This window comes from Peromyscus eremicus, chromosome X, assembly GCF_949786415.1.
Source record: "Peromyscus eremicus chromosome X, PerEre_H2_v1, whole genome shotgun sequence".
Taxonomy (NCBI): Eukaryota; Metazoa; Chordata; class Mammalia; order Rodentia; family Cricetidae; genus Peromyscus; species Peromyscus eremicus.
In genome coordinates, this window is record NC_081439.1 from 84,447,277 (window position 1) to 84,454,655 (window position 7,379).

Here is a 7,379-nt window from a genome sequence, read left to right on the forward strand (position 1 = left end):
CCTCAGACAAGCTAAGACCTGAGGGGCATGAATGCCTGGTTCTCCCCCTCTCTCTGGGCTTGGATGGTGTGGACTGACTTAGGCAGCAGGAGGAGCATGGGACAGGACATCAGCCTTCCAGGACTCTCAGATGATTTTGCCTTATTCTGTTTAGTGAGTTGTTCTCTCCAATTTATATCCTAATAAATTCCCTGTACCCCTTAAGCAGACTCCCTTGGATTTCTGGCTACATCTGGTGCCTCCAATGTGTGGGTGGGCCATCATTACAGCCCTAGTGGCTCTTTAAGAGCTCACCTGTCCATGTGGGCTTGGGAGCACAGTGACGGACGGGCTTAAAGACACAGGCACAGGGTGACAGGGGCCACAGTGTATGTCTGGGGAAGCAGGAAGTTCTGGCCTCTGCAGGTGGCAACTGAGCTGCAATTAGCAGGCCAGGGATATTACACCTGGGTGCCAATTGTAGCCACAAGTTTTCTTGTATCCCGCCTGGTCCTGCAGCCTCTCAGTCCCAAGTAAACACACAGAGGCTTATATTAATTACAAACTGTATGGCATATGGCTCAGGCATCTTGCCAGCTAGCTCTTAGAACTTAACTCAACCCATTCCTATTAACCTATGTTTGGCCACTTGGCTTCATGGCATTACCTGTTCTCTCACATCTTGATTCTCCAGGAGGCAGCTCCCAGCATTTGCTGCAACTACACTCTTCTTCATCTCCATGTTCAGTTTGAATATACTGCCTAACCTTATTCTGCCTCACCATTGGCCAAACAACTTTATTTATCAACCAATGAGACCAACATATATACACAGCATATAGAACCACATCCCACAGGACATACTGATTCCAGAAATAACAGCAAATACTCTTGGGGTTAATGGGCTCATTAATAACATAATTTTTAAAAAGACTCAATGGAAATTTGATGACAATAAAAAGTTAAGATTTGTTTTTAATTTTTATGTGTGTGGGTATTTTGCCTGCATGCGTACATGTACAGATCTTGTATTGTTGTGCTGGAAGAGGTCAGTAGAGGATGTCAGATCCACAGGAAATGAAGTTACAGATGGTTGTGACATTCCATATGGAGAACTGACCAAGGGTCTTCAATAAGAACAAGGGTTCTTAACTACAGAGATATCTCTCTAGCTTTTGTAGGACAATGGCATTAGAATTTAAAAGAGAAACCCTAAAGTCTTTAGAGCACTTGTTCCTGCAGAAGACCCAGGTTTGGTTCCAGCATCCACCAGGAGGCTCACAACCATGCACACCTCCAATTCCAGGGGATCTGATGCCATTTCTGACCTCTTTGCCTACCAGGCACCCAAGTGGTACACAGACATTTATGCAGGCAAAACACTCACACATAGAGAATAATATAAATAAACCTAAGGAGGAAAACAGAGAAAGAAAAAACTGAAAAGCTCCAGGGCAGGTAATTGCAAATCTCAGCTGTACCAAGGAAAGAGATGAGCAGAAAAAAGAGAAAAGCTGTCCCATCTGAATTAAGCCTGCATGGCTGACACACAGGGTTCAGAAACAGCCACACGGTAGGGAGGGAACTTTAGAGAAAGGTCACAGTGTCAGGGAAGAAAAGAGAGTTAGTGAAAGCACACCTTGGAAAAGAGAGAAAAGTGGGCAGATCCTAGAGGCTGCAAGATTGCTGCTATGCTTGAGATTGCTAGAAGAGTGGGCTTATGGGATGAAAAAGCACAGAGAATAAATCCTTCTCTTTAAATTACAAGGTAGCATGGGGGAAAGAAAACCCATCAAATCTAGGAATCCAGAATGAGAAAACAATAAAACCCAGGGGATGGAATGGCGGTGCCTTACCTGTGCAGCCTCCATCAGTGGAAGGTATGCAATGACGCTTTTCCTCTTCCCAGCTCATCACATCACCAAGGACACTCACAGTGATACCTAGGACTGTGCACACATAATGGAAGTGAGAGCTTGTTCATTTGCCATTACCTTGCCAAGTGCTCTCCCTTGTGTGTACTCATGAACTACTTCCATGCCAGAGACATCACACTGACTGCATGAAAGAGGCAAGGGAAATTTGCCTTACTAGACACACACAACATGTGTCTGCTTTCTGTCTCTTCAGGCCTCAAAATGATTCTTTGAGGTGGGCATCAGTAATTCCTTTCTATACAAGGGCTCAGACAGTGCAATGTTTAGACTCAGGAAATGCTCCAGAGGCATCTTTAATGGACTCTTCTGGGCAATACTGGGACAAATTGAGCATCAAAACACAGAATGCCAATATGACAGGGCAATTGTATTAGGTATTCTGAGACATTCTGAGATAAATCTATATATGAATAAATAACTATGGAGAATAAGTAGGCAATATATTAAACACCAGATCATCATGAAGAAGCAGGAGTAGAATTATAACACATCAAACCTATCACAGTAATAATAGACTTAATTAACTTTCACGAATATATTATTAGTATCTGCTATATCACACAGAAATCTTTTAGGCATGGGGTAATGATGTTGGCTAAGCAATAACTAGAAAAATACACACCACACTTGAGCCTAATATGCTCTTAATCTGTGAATGACATGAGCACATTATTAAACATTCAGTGATAACTATGCCTGGCAACTTCAGAGACATATTCACACATGTACAGCAGTATACACTGTGGGAGCCCGTTTTCAGGTTCCTCGTGGCTTTACCCAGCAGGTCCGCATAGAGAGGATGATTAGGACCACGGGCCTGAGTGCAGGTGTCTGAGATGGTATACACTTGGCTGTGCTGGGGGGAGGTCTTCTGCTCCACCCCTTGTCATTTCTATCAATACACTAGGGAAGAGGCTGTCGGGGCCCATTGAAATAGGTTCCCGGTCCACTCAAGGCTATCCAATATTTTCTGTTTACCTCCACAATATAAATCCTTCTATCTAACATTTCCTGCTACTCTCACTCAAGAAAACTCTTGTGGTGTTGGTGAGTAGTTGTCTTCCAATACACAAATTCACACTTACAAATGTCAATGCAAAAACACAGCTCTCACCTCAAAGGAAGAAAAGAGAGTTTATTCTGGAATCAAATATGGGTGAGAAAATATGGGTGGGACAGATTTAGGTTAGAACAAATTTCATGTCACAATGTGGAAACAGTTGCGTGCAGTTTGTCTAGTAACAGAATGAAAAAAATTATGAATCAAGGCACTCCTTAAGTGCATGGGTGGAGATATTAAGTAGGTTACTATGGTAAAGCAGAGAAACCTCAGCTACAGGCATTAGCTGCCTTGTGATGACACTCAGTCCTTTGGCAGAAAATTAAACTTTGTTAAAGTGATATTTTCTGATTTTTATTAAATGTCAGGTCCAACTTCATCTGTTAGTGACAAGGTGCTAGGTCAGTCCAACACAGAGGGGCCGAGTTAGAGAACAGAATTGCCTAATAGGAGTACTCCATTTGAACCTACAGTAATTGGACCAGGATGCTATTGGAATCAACATTGGCAAGTAAAAGACCAAAATCTACTGTCCATGCTTACACCCACATATTTACAGACCATTGTCTACTGTGTGCCAATATTTTCCTATGTATCCCATGCTGACATCAAGCCTGTGCAGAGTCTGGGCTGAAAAGAACTGACAATATTGCTGCTGCAGACTCCCAGGCACTGGGAATATTGGCATATGTATCATGCCTGGAATGTTGGAGAACTGGTGTTGGACAAATATGCAGAGGCAATTTGATGCAGAAAGGATGGTCTTTCAGCAAACAATGCAGAGGCAAGTGTATATCCATATCCACAAATATAAATATAAATCATATCATGTGCAAAGACCACTCAAAATAAATTAGAGAAGTTAAAAATATAAAAATAAGCCTATAAATGTCAAAGAGAACACACAGAAGAAAATCCTTGTCTCTGGGACTGAGTGAAGATGTCACAGACAAGACACCAAATAAAAACCATAATTGAAGAACTGGAGAAGGTGAATCCTTACAATTTAAAAACTCTTGCTCTTCCAGAGGATGGATGAGAACTGAGAAGATAACTCTATGGCTAGGAGAAAAGTTAGAAAAACATATATTCAATAAAGAATTTCTATGAATCATACAGAAAAGCTCACAAAAGTCAGGCAGAAAATAGAAATTGAGAAATGGGAAAGGTTTCAGGTGTGTTGGTCAAGGGGACATTGATAGAACTGTCCTTTTTATAAGAGATTCATTAGAAATATTAGTGCCATATGCAGAGAGCATCATGGCAGGGATTCTGAGTAAAGATCATTGCCACCTGGAGGGTGGGTATCACAAAAATGGAAATTAAAATCCCAAACTGGTGCCAAGCACACTGTGTTCCACACCTGAAGTCCCTACATGAGGCAGCTGAGGCAGGAGAATGACTGAGAGTTTTCAGCCAGGATAGGACACAGTGAATTGCTGTCTCAAAAGCAAATAAAACCTCAAATTACTAAAAACGAAAAAGAAAATCCTCTAACCAACTGCATATTGAAATAATCATCTGAGACATGCTGGGTAATCATTGACTTCCCTTTAGGCTTTACCACTTAATGTCCCACCGATCCTGAGTGAGCAATCTCATTCCCTTTTCACAGAACAGGAAACTGGGATCAGAGTGTGCTCACACTATCTTGTGTCCCTCCTGCTTCCTCCCCCAGAACGCCTAGCCCGGACAATGGCTCCAGCACATCCCTGCACAGAACAGCACACTGAAGAGGCACAATAGTCTCAAGTCTCTCTCCTTCTGGAGACACACTGGCTATAAATCTTGAAGTGGGGGTGAACCTACTTGGGTCTGGGATCCCTGCACCTGCCTCTCCACCCTCAGGAAGATTCCAGTGCTCACCTCCAGGAATCCATTAACTCACTCAGTCCAAACACTAGGAATGCTCATTTTCCAGGACACCGCCTGGATCGCCATTGGAAACAGTCACCATATTGAACCCAGGTTTCTATGACAACAGCAATGCTTCCCCTGTTCAGTAAGCAGGAATGGTTCTGCCCAGCCCTCCCTTCCTTTCTCTCAAAGCAAGAACTCTTCACCCTTGTTATCACCCGAGAAAGCACACCCACTAGAGAAACTGCCACCAGCAGGAAAGCAGAGCTTTGCTGTTTTGTTCTGTAAACCAAACATATCCCTCGAAGTGTGACCATATTCTACTCACCAGAATATGGTGGTCTCCATGGAAATGTCGTCACATTGTTGTCACTGAGAGATGACCAATTTCTTCCAATAAATAGCTTTGCATATATAACCTCATAGAGGAAGTTAAAGTCTGGGACACCTTGTGCAGTGACATGCTGCAAAAGGAAACCTTGAACCTGGAACCTCACATATACAAAGCATACAAAGCATGCACTCTACTGCTGAGCTACTTCATTGGTGAAAGCACTTAAGAGAGAAAATGATCAGCATTCATATTGACTACAAGGTATTGTGTCAGGTCCTTTCAGGCTATTTTATGGATTCCAGTTCAGGGTTTTGACAAGATTTTTAGGACATATAAGAATGAGAAAACAATCTATTTTCAATAAATAATAATAATAACAATAATAGTACCCATTAGTGAAACTGCCCCCAGCAAGAAAGCTGAGTTTGTTATTTTTTCTGTGAACAAAACATATCCCTGCAAGCACAACCATGTTCAACTCACTAGACTATGGCGGTCTCCATGGAAAAGTAGTCACAGTCATAGATGAACATTGATGTCATGGTGACAGATGAACAATTTCAACCAATAATTAGCTAAAATTTAAAGTCTCTGACACCTTCTGCAGAATCATTCTGAAAAGCAGAATACGAAAGTTAAAAGTACTAGGAGATGCCGAGAATCGAACCCGGGACCTCATATACGCCAAATATGTGCTCTCCCACTGAGCTACATCTCCACGTTCAAAACACTCTTGATCAAAGCCCATATAAATGCTGAAAGACTGATCTAGCATATGTATTGACTACAAGGCTCTGCGTCAGGACATTTGAGTATATTTTATGGCTTCCAGTTTAGGGTTTTGATAAGACTTTTAGGACATATAAAGAATGAGAAAACAATCTATTTTCAATAAAAATAATTATAACAAAAATAATAGTACCCATTAGAGACACTGCTACCAGCAACAAAGCTGAGTTTGGTTGTTTTTTTTTTTTTTCTGTGAACAAAACATATACCAAGAGGCATGACCTCATTGTACTCACTAGTCTATGGCAGTCTCCATGGAAAAGCAGTCAAGGTCATAGATGAAAATTGTTGTCATGGTGACAGATTTCATCTAATAATTTCATCCAATAATTAGCTATGCACATAATTTCCCCTAACAAAACGATAAAGTCTAGGACACCTTGTGCAGAAACATCCTGAAAAGGAAAATTCAAAAGTTAAAAAACAAAAGCTATTGGAGATGCTGGGAATCGAACCCGGGACCTCACAAATGCGAAATACGTGCTCTACCTCTGAGCTACATCCCCCTAGTCTTAACTTAGTTGATTAAAGCCTATATGAATGCAGAGAGACTGAGCTACCATTCATACAGACCACAAGGGTCTCCTTCACCTACTTTGAGTATATTTTACGGCTTCCACTTTAGGGTTTTCATAGGATTTTTTATCATATTTATTGGATGAGAAAATAATCTAGTTTCAATCAAAGGAAAAAATAATAATAAACCACCTTTATGCTATTTAAAACAAGGCAGGATAACAATAAATAATACTTTAAATTATTCAGGCCCATCAATTTTAATTCAACTTTATGTTGTAGTATTAGTTCAACTTGACACTATCATGTGGAATAAATAATTATGTCTTGCTCACTAGCAATATGATAGGATATCTGAGAACATGTGAAGTTTCCTGAAACCTTCCTTATCATACCTCTATTCTCTTTTAAAACATGCCTTAGCTTTCATGGCTTAAAGCCGGGCAGTGCTGGCGCACGCCTTTAATCCCAGCACTCGGGAGGCAGAGCCAGGTGGATCTCTGTGAGTTTGAGGCCAGCCTGGGCTCCATAAGCGAGTTCCAGGACAGGAGCAAAGCTACACAGAGAAACCCTGCCTCAAGGAAAAAAAATATACTTTTTTTCTAATTTTGGACAGTCTGGTCACCTTGTTCCATAACTTTCCCATACACTATTTATCACTTCATTTATTCTAAAAACTAAATTTGAGGAAACTGTTCATAAAACCCTAATGTGCTGTCACTTTCTGTAAGTTTATGTATCTCACCACATGCGCTGTAAGCTTCTGAAATATAAGGTTTGTCACATGTGTTCCCTTTTTCTCACGTCATCTGGTATATTTCTCAACACACAAAATCATTAAATAAATATTTTATATATGTATATATGTATATATATGTGTATATGCAAGTACTATAGTCAACAAACA

At 40.9% G+C, this 7,379-nt stretch overlaps 1 non-coding gene across 1 annotated transcript; it reads right to left on the bottom strand.

The window, feature by feature from the left end:
• Positions 1-5,813: 5,813 nt before the first annotated feature.
• On the bottom strand, positions 5,814-5,885 carry Trnaa-ggc (transfer RNA alanine (anticodon GGC)). Its single transcript has one exon. It is a non-coding gene; the product is annotated as a tRNA-Ala (tRNA).
• Between the last annotated feature and the right edge of the window lie 1,494 nt (positions 5,886-7,379).